At 34.6% G+C, this 18,686-nt stretch overlaps 1 long non-coding RNA gene across 2 annotated transcripts in view; it reads left to right on the plus strand.

Annotated features, from left to right (window-relative positions):
- The first annotated feature begins 9,483 nt into the window (after positions 1-9,483).
- Positions 9,484-18,686, plus strand: part of LOC143253366 (uncharacterized) — a 32,975-nt gene continuing 23,772 nt past the window's right edge. For both annotated transcript variants that reach the window (XR_013029546.1, XR_013029527.1), the window contains exons 1-2: positions 9,484-9,812; positions 17,907-18,005. This is a non-coding gene — a long non-coding RNA (uncharacterized LOC143253366). The remainder of the gene's footprint in view (positions 9,813-17,906; positions 18,006-18,686) is intronic.

An 18,686-nucleotide genomic window follows, 5' to 3' on the forward strand; every position in this document is an offset into this window, starting at 1 on the left:
ATCCAAGCATATTTAAACTTTCTTAACAACTGTTCTCATAGCAAGAATAGTTTTTCTTTCTTTTATGAAGGGGTCTAATTAAACTTACAACCTGTGTGAAAACGGACCCGAACCAGCTCACAGGCCCTGGGCACACCGGGGAAATAGGTTTGTTTGTTTGGTTTATTTTGAATTTCGCAGAAAGCTACATGAGGGTTATCTGCCCTAGCCATTCCCAATTTAGCAGAGTAGGACTAGAGTGAAAGCAGCTAGTCACAACCACCCACCACCAACTCTGGGTCTACTCTTCTACCAACGAATAGTGGGATTGACCGTAACATTATATCGCCCCCCAGGCTGAAAGGGCGAGCATGTTTGGTATGACGGGAATTCGAACCTGCGACCCTTAGATTACGAATCGAGTGCCTTAACCACCTGGCCATGAAAAGAACTCCTACAAATGTATAGAAACTTTTTGTCGACACCAAAAATAGGGTTATTTATTCTAAACAAGGAAAAAATGTTTCACATGATGAGAATTAATGTTGATTTCATAATCAAATTATTTTTTAATAAAATCATAAAAAACATTTTTTATTTGTTGCTTTTGTTAACTTGATATAGCCCAGACCATTATTTGATATTTCTGGGTTTGTCTGTGTGGACTGGCAATACCTGAAGCGATTGTCACCAAACCTAGTATTAACCCTTAGAATCTTCCGAGAAGTCAAACTGTTTTCTGTTTCACCGGTGTATTCGTTGTTGTTGTTGATAAAATGTATTAGTTCTCTTATGGATCACATATTTTGCTTTTGCTTCAACCGCGGTTACTTTCCTTAGCTGCTTTGATACAAGGTTAATGCGAGTTTTGATTTTTATAATCCTTTATAATATATTATAAAGGCGTTTGACTCTAAATCTCTGGATGTCCAATACAGAATAAACTTTTCGTTTAAGTTAAGCTGTAATGATTTAACTGAGATAACTGTAGATACAACTAAGCTAGAAATAAAATGTTTGATGTTGTTCATTTTTCAGCAAGATCTAGCACTATTATTTACTTACCTACGAACAAAACCAGAAATATTGTTGAGAGCAACGATACCCAACTGATAAAATAAATGTATTTCAATCATTATCAATAAAATAAATTGAATGTTAAGTATCCATTTTAATTACGCGTATATTTATATACCTGGTTATCTATGTCACGATTTTGAAGTATATGTAGGTTGGGCTTCTTTTAAGTAGATGTCTGGGATTGCTAGCAATAAATTCGAATAATAAACGGTTTGTTTGTTTTGAATGTAATGCGGTGGTGCACAAACTTTTTAAATCAGGGGCCACAAAAAAATGAAGATTAAAATCGTCCCACAGTTGTTTCACACAAGATGGACATCACATTTAAGAATACACAAATAACGATTACATCAAAGAGTTTACACATTATTCTAAGAAATGTTGTGATACGTCAACTGTCACAAAGACCGTACGATGGATGGTGCTGCATGTCATCTACGAGCTTAGAAATGTCTGGCTTGATATTTGACGTTGAAAGACGCAAAACTTCTTCCAGATGATCATCAGTCAGTTGATTGCAAGTGTTGTTTTTGTTCAGTTTCATATGCGAGAAAGCCTGTTCGCAGCAGTATGTGCTACCAAACATGCTGGTGTGAACAAGTGCGTTCTCTTTCAGATTAGCAAATGTATCAGGCAACGTTTTGTAGAAGTCAAGCAAACTGTTTTCTCGGTAAATAGCATGCAGTTCATCAGATGCCTAGAGATCAGTAAGTTCGAGCTGATATTCTGCTGACAAGTCATCCACTGACACACTGAACGGATCAGCAAAAAGTTTCATCAACAATCTGCATTGGTCAAAGTCATTAAACCGTGAGTTGAAGGATTAAATCAAAGTATCTAGGTTCCCAACATAAACTTATGTGTCAATGTCCTGATTCTTCTGCAGCTGTGACTGAAAAATGGGAAAGTGCACGAAGTTGCCTGATGCTGCTTGCTGCCGGAACAATTGCAACTTTGTCCTAAAAGCTGAGACGTGGATCAATCATGGAAATCACCTCTGTGTCTTTGTTCTTACTTTTGAGGAATTCTATCACCTATCAATCAACTCCCAGAATCTTCTGAGCATCTTCTCTCCACTCAGCCAGCGTACTTCACAGTGATACACAAGGTCACCATAGTCTGAATCACTTTTTCAAGAATACTTCAAAACTGATGGTGATTGAGCCCTCATGATTTGATTAAATTAATGGTTTTCATCACTAATGCTATCAGTGCCTGAAAACCAAGTTTTTACTCCACAGGTTCTGTTTGTGAATAATACAGTGCAACTTCACCAACTATCTGTTCTGCTTTCCTCGATGCTTCATCAACAGTGCTTCCAGCCCGCTACTTTCTCTAGTCATGGCTGGTGCTCCATCAGTTGTCACATTTACCAGTCTAGTGAAATCCAATGAAACACTACTACACAGTCGTACTCGAATAGAGCAGACCCAGTTGTCTGACCCTTCATGGAACCCATGCTGATTAGTTCCTCTGTGATATCAAACGATGGCGACACACCACGAACAAAAACTAGTAGCTGTGCTGTTGAACTGATGTCAGTCGACTTGTCTGCTGCTAAAGAGAAGTAGACAAAGTTGGCTGCTTTATTTGTAAGCTGCCTTGTCATGTCTGCTGAGAGGTGTGAAATTCTTCGTTAAACTGCCATACGATTCAAAGCCACCGTCTGTAGCTTGCGAACTGCTTCCGGACACAACTTTTCCAATGCAGTAATCATACATTGCTTGATAAAATCACCACCAGTGAACGGTCAGCCAGATTTCGCTATTATCAACGAAATATAGTAACTGACCTCACATGCTGCATCTAAATCTGCTGACTGCTTTGAGAAAACGTTCTGCTGGTGATTCAGCGACCGCCGCAGAGATTCAATTCGAGCTGTTCGTTCATTACTGACAACGTTGTGAAAATCTTTAAGTTTCGACTCATAATGCTGCTTTATATTGGATACCTTCGCCACTGCTACTGTCGAATGACACAGCAGACAAATCACGTTCTTCTGTTGTTGAACAAAACAATATTGCACAGTCCAATCATCATGAAACTACCGGTTTTCGTCGTCAGCTTTTTTTTACGATTACTTGCCATTTTTGTTACGAAATAATATCAAAATAGGGCTCGTAAGTAAATCTCGAAGAACAATTGGAACGCGTGAGATTTCGTAATTACGGAAATATTACGTCATTGCGCCAATGATTAAATGCCTGTGCATGAACGAGATTTGCTTATTAATTTTTTTTATTGATCGACACAAATATGGAACCATCCAGTATCTAATCTAATGCACATTCTTCTATAGCGCTTAATCTTCGTGCAGGCGCGAACTCTCTATTTTTGACTTTCCCGTTGGACATTGTGGGCCACTCGGCGATTCGTCGCGGGCCGGACTTTGTGCACCACTGATATAATGGTATATTTAAAAAATACTTCTTGGTATGAAGTGAATCTTTTTTCTTGAAGGGTTTAATTTGATATTAAATGTTATTTTTATGTTAAAGCTTTACATTGTGTTATTTTCTTATTCATGTTATTGGTTTGTTTGTTTTATGAGTTTCGCGCGAAGCTACATGATGACTATTTGCGCTAGCCGTCTTTAATTTAGCAATGTAAGTCTAGAGGGAAGGAAACAATCATCACTCACTGCCAACTCTTGATCAATATTTTATCAATGAATAAAGAGATTAACCATGTTATTATAACGCCCCCAAGGCTGAAAGGGCGAGCGTGTCTGGTGTGACGGGATTCGAGTCCGGTACTCTAAAATGATCGAGCCGAGTGGTCCTAACCATCTAGCCATATAGTAAACGGACAGTACAGAATCCACTTGTTTTAAAAAAAAATGTTCAAAACAAATCAAATATTTGTACAAAAATTCCTTACATTAAAGAATATAACAATCGTATCTAGAACTAAATAATTCTCTTTTTTTTTTTTCAAAAGTCCGTTTGTTCACTGAAGTTTTGAATTTTTGACAAACTACAAAAGTCTGAATGTAATAATACTCGGATAAGGTAACAAGAAAAACACCAAAGGTCCAAGTAACGTGATGTTAACAATATTGGTAAAACCTAAGCAGTAATGCAATTGCAAACACGACCTATAACTCGTACAGAGTCATGTAACGAAAGTTTGTCACAACTAACATTTTTTAAAATAATCAATTTTCCACGCTGCTGTTATGAAAACTAAAAGATCGCTACATATTAAGTCAAAAAATAAACTATATAATAACACTTACCCTAAGCAGTCTTAAATATCTATGGATTATAAGTTAATACAATTAGAAGTGCGAAAATACTTACACCAATTAAACTTGCGCACTTGGAATTTCGTTCGATGGAAGGTTGGAAGAGGACTCTTATAAGTAAAAATTTCACTAATAATTTTTTCAACTTGAAACAATTAAATATTATTTTGGATACTAATAGTTACCACGGATGTTAAATGGTTTTGTAATCTATAGAATGAACTAACTATGTTGCATCAACAAACCTCAGAACAAAGTAATTTTAACAGCTGCTGAAAAGTTTATAAATGAGGACAACAGAGTCAAGCGTTGTAATACAGGTTTCACATCTTCTTACTGTATGGACACTGCTATATATATGATTTAATTTGTCTTCATAGTCTAAGAGTAATGTACGTGATTATTTGAATATTTCAATATATGAGTCCAATATGGTTAGTTGAATCTTTAACTTACTGCACTGAAGATGTGCATGCGATTTAGGCTTGGCATAGTCTATTGATTAGGGTGTTTGACTTTGAACGGAAAAGACTTGGAATCGAGTCTCTTTGCTTTCCATACACGACCTTTCAGTCGTGAGGGTTTTATACGATCGATACCACTATTTGCTGATAAAGATTGGGTAGTGTTAACTAACCACATTCCTTCTGGTCTATCACTTCTAAATTAAAGAGGCTTAACACAGACAGCCCTCGAGTATCTTTGCGCAAAAATGAACAAAAACAGACAACGAAACATGTGGCTTGCTTTAGGTAAGTAATCAGAACTTACGAATTGTAGTCAAGAATTTTCTTGACCTTAGAGAAGTCAGAAAAAAGAAAAAAATCTGACGGTTTTCAAATTCTCAAGCTTGTCATTAAACCACACACGCATCGGATGCACAATAAAGAACATACACAGTTGATAAAAAATACAATTTTTGTTCTATTAAATTATATTTCCTTTACAAAAATATACAAATTTATTTTTCTTGATACATTGACATTGGAGACTGTTGCTACTTTAATAATGAAATTTCATTTACAATATTCTCATACAAACCGTTTGATAATAACACTGTTAATTAATTATTAAGCTGATGCAAAAGTTAACTTTGTTGTGAAATGAAACGCTTAGCATACTGTGAACTGATTTCCTAAACACATCACTCACAAAGTTATATTATGGTCCGACATGGCCAGATGGGTTAAGGCGTTTGACCCGTAATGTGAGGATTGCGGGTTCGAATCCCATAAACATGCTTGCACTTTCAGCTGTGTGGGCGTTATTATGTACAATCCCACTATTTGTTGATAAAAGTGTAGCCCAAGAGTTGGTGGTGGGTAGTTACGACTAATTGCCTTCTCTCTAGTCTTACCCTGCTAAATTGGGGATGGCTAGCGCAGATAACCCTTGTGTAGCTTTATTCTAGGAGTTGGTTGTGAGAATTCTATCAGTCTCACTCTTCACTCTATCCCCCCTCACTAGATGGTGTATGTTAATACCATTCTCTTTTCTGTCAACCCATGGCCAGGTGGTTAGGATGCTCGACTTGCAATCTGAGGGTTGCAAGTTTGAAATAGAAGTTCTTAGCTCGTAGCTCTGTCATCTCTTGGCCAATTTAGGATCTAATTTTAGTTTTGAACTCAGATGGTCAAACCCTTTAGAATGATATGTTTGACCTCACCCAAGGTCTCGTAAGTTAATTTACTCTAATCCTGCCTAAAATAATTTCGATTTGAGGGTAGGCTGGTAGAGATTCTGATGAATAGTAAAACTAAATTGGGTATATACGCGGCCATTAGTTGGTTTTGCCGGCGAACAAAAATATGGCTAAGAAGAAGGGGTGGAGGTGTCAAAGATTAATTTACTGTATTTCTGCTTGAAGGAATTTCAAATGACGCGACTATTGAGGATTTCCTCTTGTTTTCTTTCTGAGCTTGTGAGCATGGGAAGTTTTCAAAACATCTCTTTTTACACTCGCACTCTTAGGAAGTACTAGTGAAGAGGGATTGTTAACATCCGTTTCAAACCAGTATTACCACTCTGGAAATTAGAAATTTTCTAGATTATACAAATAAAAAATCCAAAGCCAAGAAAAAGTGATATACAATAATGATTTCTACAAATTTAATCTTAACTGTTTTGAATTTTGCGGATAGGTACTCAAGACCAAGCTCCGCTAGCCATTCCTAATTTAACAGTGATAGACTAGAGTCAACCTCCATACCCGCCAACTCTAAGGTTAGTTTTTACCCAAAAGTTGTGGATTCGACTGTCACATTTACAACGCCTCCATGGATGAAAGACCGAGTGTGGTCGGTGGTGAGGATTCGTATTCACATATTGAGAGTCAAGTATCCAATCCACTGGGCCATGTTAGGCCCCACAAAAATAAAGTAAAAGCACTTACATCTAATATATTGGGAATAATTAAGCAAATGGGTTTTGAATTTCTGAGTAATGAAGGGTAAGAAGAGTAATGAAATCACAGTAAACAAACATTGTTTAACATTTTAGAAAACATCTTTTATGTGTTTCAACAACTAAACTCTTTATTTTAGAGGTTAGCCTTCAAGATAAACAATTTTTTTCTATTCAGTCAGACATACCATTGTTAAAATATGCAAGCATTGATTGCAACATTCTAATGCAGTAAATATAGCTGTTTAGAGACATCAGTTGCACGGTTTTGTCATGATAATTCAATTTTTTTAAATCCTCAGAAAGTACAAAGCATTACGAATTTATGACAAAGATACCAAACTGTCAGTCATATCGAATCACGAGTATAATGGATCCACATGACTTGCTTAATGTTCTAACGCGCACTCCCCTATCGCCAAACTATCTCAAAAATTCTGTTTGTGCGTGGTGAGAAACTGAGATCTGAGCAGATTTTTTACATTAATAGTACTATGGTACTGCTATTAATGAAATTAATTGAGATTGTTTAACCTATCGCAGTATAAAAATTCTCAAAAGAGAGTGAGCTTTTACACGTACTTTGAAAGTAAAGTTTCCTTTTCTTAAATGCAAGTGAGCTGAATAACAGATTTGAGTTTACTATTTGCAAAACTGTGCTTTCGATAACACTAGTTTGCAGAGCAGACATTACCAATTAATTATTTCAAAAACAGCACTAATGTTTGGAAATATTGAGGAACAGCTTGATTAATTGAAAGTAACTTAAATAAAAGTTAAATTATTTCAAAATATGAAATAAGCAGTACCCATTTATGAGCAAGGGCTGGAATATCCTGGTTTTTTTTTTTTTTTTTTTTTTGTTTATAAGTCTGCTCACCCTTCAACTATGACAATCCACTAGTGTGCAACAGTTAATGACAGGATGTTAAATTTGTAACGTGGCGACATGACAGAAGCAATTGAGCAACTTGACTTGAACATCCTATTATTAGCCTTATCAACCCAGGCAGGCCACGTTTTGTCATATGGAGAATGTAGGACATTGACCCTTGGTACAGGTCGATTATATGGTGACACTGACACCAGTCAGACAACACTTTCGTCAGTAATTAAGGTAATATTTCATACTTTATCTTGGACCTTACTTCAGATTAGAAAATAAAGTCCTCAAATCTCAAAAACTCAAAGATTTGATGAAATTTCGTAAAATGTTCCCAAGATTCCAAGGTCAAGCTTCAAATACCAAGACATGTTTGTTTGTTTGTTTTGAATTGCGCGCAAAGCTACTCGAGGGCTATCTGCGCTAGCCGTCCCTAATTTAGCAGTGTAAGACTAGCTCTTGGGCTACTCTTTTACCAACGAATAATGGGATTGACCGTAACATTATAACGCCCCCACGGCTGGGAGGGCGAGCATGTTTGGCGTGACCGGGATTCGAACCCGCGACCCTCGGATTACGAGTCGAATGCCTTAACACGCTTGGCCATGCTGGGCCGCCCAAGGCATGATTATGCTGTTCTTCACCTTTGTACTCCACAGGCCACCAATATCTTTGTAAAAAAAAAAAAAACTTATGTCATACGAGGTATTTGAATTATATAGGCCTAGAGTGTTATTTTAAAATTTCGTTTCAGGAAGTTGTCTCTAAATATTGATCATAGTGGTAACTTTATTGATTTAAAACACTAAAATCCGGGACTCGTTTCCCAGAAGTGAACAGAGCACAAATATCAATGTGGCTCTTCTATAAAAACAATCAGGAAGTTTGGAAGTAAAAGTTATGAGGTTCACTTATTCTAAAATTATCTAAGAAGAAAAGAACACTTTGAAACTACACTGATTACATACATAAGTAAAAGTTTTAATATCTATCTATTTTTCGTATTTTTCTTCATTCATTCTCTTTCCTTCACTGGGAAACTGACTTATTTAAATTAATATTCAAACTATTAAAGACTGTCCACGTGACATTCTAGTCAAAGTTTCAAAATAGTTGAGAAGTGCAACAAATGTGTTTAACTGCTACGTATTTGTTGTTTTTTCTGCATAGCCAAAGCTAACTTGACATTTTCAGTAATTCATTTTTTAAGTGTTTACATTGATTACATCAATTGTTGATTCAATAATTTTTGAAAATTTAGATTGTATTTTGACTTTTTGTACAGAATATTGATTTACGAAGGATAGTAGTTCTGGTCAAACCTCCATGCATGTCCAAGTGATCATCATTGAAGTAGAATGTTCAATACAGCCTTTTTATATTAGAAAAATAACAAATTAAAGATTACCCACAGGCTTTTAAAACCAACTTTCCTCCTGATTTACTGTTGTGAACGATTCAATGAGTTCGATCCTTGAATTAATGATGTCAGAAAAGCATGTAGGTTCAAGAGGTCTTGAAACAAAAGTGATGAAAACCCTATAATCTGTTTACGAAAGCAATCATGTTTTTATAGTTTTTCTGTTTTTGAAGATAGGGGAGGGCAATTTATATTGGAGATCTGTGGATCTTGGAATTTTTTAATGTTAAAATTACTTGATTATTTCCTGTATTATATTAGAACTGTTCAAACAGCGTATCTACACATCTTATGTATACGTATAATTTCAAAATGAAATAGAATAAATTAATCACAGGAAAGTAGGCAGTTCACTCTATTCTTGCAACAAATACACCTGTTTCAGCTATTACACGTTAGGTATCTGAGTATATTTGTGTTTATCACAAGATTATCTTACTGTATTTGTGAGAGTTAAGTGTAGGCCTGGCATGGCCAAGCGCGTAAGGCGTGCGACTCGTAATCCGAGGGTCGCGGGTTCGCGCCTGCGTCGCGCTAAACATGCTCGCTCTCCCAGCCGTGGGGGCGTATAATGTTCGATCAATCCCACTATTCGTTGGTAAAAGAGTAGCCCAAGAGTTGGCGGTGGGTGGTGATGACTAGCTGCCTTCCCTCTAGTCTTACACTGATAAATTAGGGACGGCTAGCACAGATAGCCCTCAAGTAGCTTTGTGCGAAATTCCAAAAATAAAAAGAAAAAAAAGTTAAGTGTAACGAGTACTTGAAGTTAGGCTTCAAAATGGTGGCTGACGTGTTGTTTGGTATGTTTTTAATGTTTTTGTTTTTTACACAGTGTACATAGTTTGTTCATTAAGTGAGTTGTTTGTCAAAATACATAATAATAGCAATGATGGTTTTGTAACTGTATGCTGCTTTGAACACCTTTTCATCATCAGGTATATTTATTGGTGTCAATTATTATGTATGTTCGTAGTTTGTCATGTGATTCCATGTATAAATTGCATTTCTGTTACATGTGTATACTCTAACTTAAATTAAAAGATAAACTGTAATAAAACGAGCAGTGTCACGACTTGCTCAAGAAATTATTGGATTTTTTATCTTTGTAATTTAATATGAGATGTGCACTCGCGTATTGTCTTTTGTTATATAATGTTAATGATGTCAAACTGTTGACTAAATTACTTATACTAAGGAAATACGTTGTCATTGTAACAGAAAAATTTGTTTATTACTATCAGTAATATTAGTTTAACCTGATGAAACGTTGTAACCATACGCTCAGTAAATATTTTGTTGTTGTTTTGTCGAGTCTTTGTGTAATAAAATATTTTACTGTTTCAGAATGCCAGTGTCTAATGTGATTTGATTGAACCAACAGAGGGAAGGTCTTTCTCTAACTTATACCTCTGTTTGAATCTGATATGATCCTTTCTTTCTATATATTTTGTTAGATGCTTGTGTCTTACAGCTTCTTTACTGTGTATTATTGTATATTTAAACAGTCTTCAGCTGTTCTTGTTTGTAACAGGTTCACATACCTTGACATTATGTTCCAAAACTGTCCTGAATCATTGTTTTGGTTTGACTTTTGAATGGATAAAATTAAATATGAGGAAACATAAATGAATGTACATCGTGTGTATGTGTGTATATATATTTAAAAAAAACTTGGAACATCTTTTCACTAGTGCTAAGACTATATTTAAAGCACTAACACCATTACTATGTAGTGAAGGAAATTTAAGTAATTTCCATGAAGACTGTGGAATAAATCACGAAATATGGGAATCAATAGTACCTGTCATTGTTATGAAATTTAATGATAATAGTTGTACGGATATCTATTTCCAGTCATATTTAAGCAAGTGCATTTGTATTTGTGTTTTTTAAAACATTTATTGTTCATGTTTTAATTATAAAAACTTAGGTATAGTGCATGTGTGGTTATATCTTAACCATTTTACAGCTGTATGTAGTGTACAAATGTATTTTACTGATATAGGTTCAGGTATGAAAATTCATAATTTACTTTTAATATCCTACACTGAGCTTATGCTGTCATGAATAGAGAAATGGTTGACTGATTGTTTACCAGACTTATAGTTACTGGTGCTGTTGGCTTTCTATCAATGTGGCATGTGCTCTGCATTCTAGTGCAGGTGTGTCACAGAAACTTGCTGAAAAGTTGAGATTTGTGATAGTACATACACGTGAATTTATAAGTGAACATGTCAAGGAGTGAAAGTTTGAAATGGGAAACAGAGTGTGCTCTTTGAATGTATTGGGTAAATAAAAAACATTTAAAGTTTGAAGAGATTAATGAGTCTGAGAACATTGTGAGAACTGTGTTTTGATCTCAAACCAGCAGTTAAGAGGAAAATTCTATAGTCACTTTTTGCTTGTTCATAATGAGTTAGACAAAGGTTAACCAATTTTATGGTAGATCCAACCATTCAGAAGACTCTCTACAGTGTAAACATGCAGGATTTGATCATGTTATGGAGTTGCAACTCTTTCTTTTCAAGCTGTTGAGTAGAGTTTCATTTATAATGATATGACAGTTGTTATCATTGAGTAAAATATTGATGGCTGGTGGGACTGTTGATGATGTCTAGGAATTCTCATGTGCCAAAAGACTGTAAGAATTATGATTCTTGCTTTATTGAAGCTTAAGCTGTCTGTTGGACTGTTCATCTGTTGGTGTCAGGGACATATTTCAGACAGGAATATTAATTTTAAACTATGTTACAATCTTTGAGATATCATCTTGAAACCTTTTAATAAAAAGTTCTGAAGTGATTAATCATGTCATTTTTTATCACATATCACTCACTGAAATATCAGAAGATGAACTGCCTTGGTAGTTTCAGTGCTAGCTGTTACCACAAGAAAAATAATCATGACCACTTTTATTGTTTTAGAGACTTTGGACAAGAAGTGTGTCTAAGAAACTGTCCAATGTTTTTTCACATGTTGCAAACTATGTTGACTTTGCCAGTGCTCTAGTGACTGTTTCCTTTTGAAAAAGTAGAATGCAGTGTAATTGACACTATTGTACAACTATCAGCTATGTAATTAAAATATAGCACATTTCTATACAGTGCTTCTAGATACAGTGAATAAAGTACCAACACTTGCAAATTTGGTAGATGTTGCCACAACCACCATCTTGATAAGTCTAAGTGTTTTATGGAAGGGGATATATAATGGCATAGAAGAAAACAGATGGTGCTTCTGTATCTTAGAAAGGCTGGTATGGGTATTAACACTTTTATTGATAATGAGAGAACAACATTTCAATCTTCCTAGGTCATCTTCAGATTAAGAAAGAGAGTTTGCAAGTGACCATTGCCAGATATGTCTTAGGGACGAGAGTATAAATGGGTATGGGATTGTAGGGGATATTGCAGTTGGATGTTAGGTTAATAATTAGTATAACTATGAAGGTGTTCCTTTATATTGATTTAATTTTGGTTTTAGTTGCTGTATAAGTAGGGCTTCCTTGATTTTACATTTGTTTATATTTGTTTCCCTACTTAGTATCTGGGTGTTTTCTATGGTTATGTTTGTTTATTTGACTTGTAGTATTCAAAAATGTGTGAAGGTGTTTTTTTGTGTTATTGGTATCTATTTTCCATTTTCTGCTTGTTTCTCCAATATAGAAGTTGTGGCAGTTGTTGCATTGTATTTTGCAAATTATGTTGGTGTTGTGTTTGTCAGTGTAGTTTCTACACAGTATGAACTTTAGTTTTGCATCTGGCTTTTGAATAAATTTGGTGTTTACTGGAATGTTGTGTTTTAAGTTTTTTCTGAATGTTTGTTATTTTTTTAGCTTATGTTGGAAACGTATGGTATGCAGCAGTGTAAGGTTTTGTAGTTTGTTGTATCTTGGGATTTGTTGTTGTTGATCTAGGTGTGTGCGTATATATTTTTTCCATGATTTTCTTGAAGAAATTAGTTGATGTTGATGAAGTGTTGTTTTATTTTGTTGCTTTCATACTTAATTTTATCAGGTGTTCATAGTTTTGTGGCTGTGTTTATTCTTAATATGTTGAGTTCTTGTTTTGTTTCATGTGCTGAGTACCAGGGAATGTATAATCTAGTATGGGTGATTATTTAATAGATTTCTGTTTTGAATTGTGTATCAGTTCTAGTGATTTTGAGGTTAAGAAATGCTATTTGGTTGTTTTTTTGGTTTTTTGTTCCTGTTCTCAGGTGAACTTAATGTTGGGGGTGTATTGAGTTAACATGATTGAAAAAACTAGTAAGTGTGTGTTCTGTAGATGTGAATTCAGCAGTTGTATCATCAACATACCTGTACCAGTTTTGTGGTGGATGTAAGGTTGAATTGATCTCTTGTGATTCAACCTGTGCCATAAAAATGTTGGCTAGAACTGGTTACACGGGATTCCCCATACTTAGGCCATTTATTTGAAGGTAGTTTTGGTGGTAGTAAATTCTGTAAGTTCTGCTAATTAGTTGCTGGGGATGTGTATCAGTGGTTTGGGGTCTTGGATATGAAGTTATAAAGCTATCTTGCAGGCTTCAGTTGTTGGGACTTCTGTGAAGAGGGAGATTACATCAAACTGGCCATTAAGGCTTTATGACTTAGTTGATTAAGAATATACTTAAAGTTAAAAGTCTTTGAAAATGGAGTCAGCTGATGTTACATATTTAGAAAATGCCCATGCTATATATTTACCAAGGCTGTAGTTAAATGATTCATAGGTTGACATTATGGGTCATAGTGGACAGTTGGGTTTGTGAGGTTTGGGGTTGCCATACAGTTATGGTTTTCTGATATTGTGTTGGGTTTTTTTCATTTTTAGTAGTATTTTGTATAATTAGTTTTCATGTGTTTTTGTTGGATTTGTGTTTAGTAGTTTACATTTGGTTGTATCTGATAAAATGTTGTTCATTTATTGAATGTATTCATTTGTGTTCATTATACTATAGCATTGCCATTATCTGCTTTTAGAATTTTGATGTTTTTGTATTGTATTAAGTTGTTTATAGAAATAATGTATTTTTTTGTGAGGTTGTTTTTTTCAGTTTTTTGTGAAATTATTTTGATAGTTTTGTGTGAAAATTCTTTGGAAAGGTTGTTCAAGATACTGTTGAAGGTGTTTTGGGGAAATAGATGTTTTCAGCTCTACCTGGAAAGATAGGTTGTTGATGGAATTGTTGTCAAAGTTGTCTTCTATCTGGTGGTTGTTTCACATTGTTTTGTTGATGTTTTCAATTTGTCTAGAGTGGATCACCAGTCTTTTGGCTAGGTCTTCCAGACAGGCTTTCATTTCAGTGGATGGAATATTTCTAGGTGTTACTGCAAAGTTAGTTCCTTGTTGAGTAATGTATTTTTTCATTACTTACTTTCTGGTTGGATCTGTTAATTTTGAGGTTTATTAGTGGTTCATTGTGTTTGTGTCTTTTTTTGTTGTTGCAGACCTTCTTTTCCTTGTTGTTCTTACTGTTGAGTTTATTGATGTTGCTAACTCTTTCTTAAGCTGAAGATAACCTAGGAAGGTCGAAATGTTGTTCTTTCCTTATTAGTAAAAGTGTTACTACCTATACCAGCCATTCCGAGATACATTTTTATTTCAAGTGGGTTTCTCTTCATCAATAAAAGATTATTGTACTGTATGCCCAGCAGGAAACAAAGTTTTTGACAGGCACAGTAGAATCATGACAAGCCACTGCTTTATTGGACTACCTATACCAGCCGTTCCGAGATACATTTTTATTTCAAGTGGGTTTCTCTTCATCAATAAAAGATTATTGTACTGTATGCCCAGCAGGAAACAAAGTTTTTTACAGGCACAGTAGAATCATGACAAGCCACTGCTAGTTCTTAGGAGAAAAAAAATCATTGGATAAGTAGGAGAATGAACATAAAAATAAAGGTGATTATGGATTAATAACACACAACTGTAGGACTGGCTTAGAGACTAGAGAATCTCTCCTTGAGAGGTTTTCCTAAAAGAGGAAGCCAGCAAAGACTTTAAATAGTTTTCTTTCATCCCTCTGAATGTGTATGTCAATGTTTCTTGTTCTTTCTCCAGAAGAATTTTTGTATTATTTTATAGCACTCATGAATTATAGATTTTTGTATGTGTGTGTTGTGTAACAATTCTTTCTTCAACCTGTAATTTTGTTTTGTCTTTGTTTCTGCAATTTTGTATTTAATTTCACTTTTGAGTCTATTTAAATTTTTAAATATATTATTTCAAAGCTTTATTGTGAGGTAAGTGTAACTGGGTTGAATTAGTTTGATTTTTATCCCCAGTTTTCAATTATTTGCATAATTTCTATTGTAATTTTCAATTTTACCACCCTTGAACATGTAGTTTTATTTTCATTGTGCATCTTCTTTTTATCCTGGATTTCAAATTTATCGTGTTGTTTAATTGCATTTTATTTTTAAGTTACATATGTGAGCTTTACCAAATTAAATGTCACAGATACAGCTATCAAAGAGTAATTTTGTTTTACACTGGTTCTGAAATTTGTATTTTGTTAAACCTTGTTTATTTTGAAGTTTTAGTTTCCTTTGTGTAACTGACTAACCTTCCTTCATTTTGTATACTTTTTTCTATGGACTTAGTGCATTTGTCCACACAAATATACTTTGTTAGCAAAGCTTATCTTTGCACTGTGGTCAATGACCTTGTTGTTTAGTGTGTGAAACACTGATTTAGAAATAGTAAATTTATGATTTGAATGTTGTGATAACAGTACATTATTAAAATAAAAACCATCTAATACTCTTTCATGTTGCAAATTAATAAAGATTGTTTAGGAAGTGTTGCATACCTTTCCACATCTCAAAGAACTATTATCTTTTGCACAAGTGTCATGGAATTTCTTGCACATATAAGTTTTAAACAGATTTTCACTCCTACATGTGTTAATGCATATAGTGCCCGCTTATAACATTGTGATAATGCTATACTTTTCCACCAATAGAAAGGCAACATGACTTCCATGTGCAGTAAACCCAGAGTCCAAGTACATGATCACAAGCTTATTCCGTCCTGGCACTGCTTGAGTTATTTTTTACTGTTTTTTTTAGATTTAAGTCACCTTAATCAATTGCATTTCTTTATTTGGAGTCACACTGCTGTTGTCCTTGTTGCATTTTTTTTAATCCACCTTGCCACAATTTCTTTTTTCTAGACACCACATTTTTACATTGAACTACTTTCAATAACATATGCCAAATATAATATAGATATATACCAAGGTACCAAGCATAAGGAGGAAAGTGCAAAGTGTACTTTCTTGTGTAACATTTGTTCTTGGGAGTTACACACACACACACACACACTTTGCTCCATATGCTTGGTATCTTTGGAACCTACCAAGTGGCTGTCATTGCCTCATAGGAATTACTTACATAAAATCTTAATTGAGCAGGGAAAAAGAGAAAGAGATAGACCTGTCTGTCCCTGCTCAATGCCAACCACTGAGATGTTTTTTTTTTTAAACCTTGGAAAAAGCAGTCTCATCAGTTATATCCCTGTAATTGACATCATTGTTTTTTGCACTTTTCACAAAACACTTTGTCTGTCTTTAATTGAAGTAACATATTCCAGATGATTGTAACTGATAACAGTGGTCCACACCAACTATGTGGTATTCTATGTACATTTTCCCTCCCTTTTTATTCTTCTAGGGATGTGGATATGGAGATATTGCTCTGCAACTTGTATCTTCCCCTGGAAAGAAATAAGTTGATTGGTTTGGAGTGTAAACTGGAAGCGTAGTATAGGACAACCCCTTATAATATCCACCATATAACATCTCTGTAAATGTGACCTTGAAGATGAGACTTGGATTTACTTCAGGATGTAGACAAGAGCCCTGTTTTTCCACCTTTTGTTGTGATATATGTCCCATGTAAGTACTTCAAGTTAGAATGGCCTAATGCTCCAGCCACACTACACATTCTCAAGTTTGCCTTCCTTTGAGACCCATTACCAGTGACAATGGATTTACTCAGTGCTCTTTATTATAAATATCTCTCTGATGTAAATGTATCCTATGATTAAATGAATTAAAACAAGTTGTGTAAGGAGTGTTCTCTGGTTGAGAAGTATGTGGTCTCCAACTAGGTGCTGCTGTTGCCTCACTAGTCTCCCCTGCAGTCTTGTGGGAGTTGCACTCTATTGAATTTTCCTTTTTGTTGCTATTTCTGAAAGGAACTCATCTTTATAAATGATTAGCACAATCCTCTCTACCATTTTGAATGTGAGACTTTAGCTCTTGGTGATGCTGAATGGTATATTGTATTTCTGAAGTTAACATTTTAAAAAGTACCTTAGATGATTATTTATCTACCTCTACCACCCTTTGTCTTACTTTCAATGCATTTTCTGTTCCTGTCAAAAAGTAGCCCATGATTATTTGCTGGTTCTCATGGGGATTACTGCATGTGGAGGTCATCTGAAGATCATGTAGCTATGTTATTGGTGTAGGGTTACAGCATTATGATGATTGTCCTTGGCTGATTGATACTCTATGCAGAGACATACATAGGAGTAGGGAATATGTGCAGGATATTTCATTGTAGTTGCACACAAGGTAATAGCTTTTGGTGATGCAAATAGTTAATATCTAGCCACATTTTCAGGTAGGGAAAAATGTTAAGTCTGTTTTTTTTCAGAACAAGTCTTCATTTTCTTATAATTTCAATGACCTGTTTAATTAGTTTTTAAAATATATCTTTTTTTTAGAGAATGTGTACTAACTTTTATATATTTTTATATTATATGATTTATATTATATATATTAATGATTTAAATTAGGCTAAATGTTAAATCATATATTTTACACATGACTCTGGATAAAACATATGTGAGAGATTTAAGTGAAAAACTTTTGCTTTTTAGCATGTATAACACACAAAACTGGAGTATTTAACTTTGAAGATTTTCCATGAACTGAAAAACAAGCCTGGATTTTCGGGAAGAAGTACAGTATGCTATATGGTAAGTTAATTTTGTTTAAAAAAATCTTCAAGTTACGTTATTCATGATTAACATATTATTGTGCAAGGTTGTATTACCAAGGTTTTAGAACCATAAACAGGATTTATTTACCACTGAAATGTGTCAATATCCTGATCAGCATAGCTGAAGAAGGAAAGGTCCTCCCTCTTCTTTAGATGGGGATATGGGACAAATCCATATAATATTGAGAGGGGATGTGTTAGAATCGATAATTAGATGTGCATGTATGTGAACAACCTTCAAGTATCCTTAACTTTCTTTCTGTGGACACTAAATGTAACAAAAAAACATAAGTACTTTTATTGCAAACACTAAAATACATTGATGAAAAAGGGTTTTATATGTATTGCATGCATTAAAGTGTTCTAATGAACAGTACTAACTTAGTCACTAAACAGTTGCTAAGTTTTAAGTTGCACAAATACTTAACCTTTCGTAAGAGGTTTTCTAGACTGGTATCACCCACAATTTCATTCCAATGAATGTGAAGTAAGGATAAATCATTAGATATTTTTTTCCATACTATTGTGCCAAGTTTAAAAATCTTCACATGACAGAAAGAATATTTCACATTTATTAGCTTACTGACAGAGACTGAAGTGATTGCAAAACAGCAGATACACTGAGGAAGATCTCCAGTTGTACTCCTTATGGAACAGA

This window comes from Tachypleus tridentatus, chromosome 1 (assembly GCF_004210375.1).
Source record: "Tachypleus tridentatus isolate NWPU-2018 chromosome 1, ASM421037v1, whole genome shotgun sequence".
Taxonomy (NCBI): domain Eukaryota; kingdom Metazoa; phylum Arthropoda; class Merostomata; order Xiphosura; family Limulidae; genus Tachypleus; species Tachypleus tridentatus.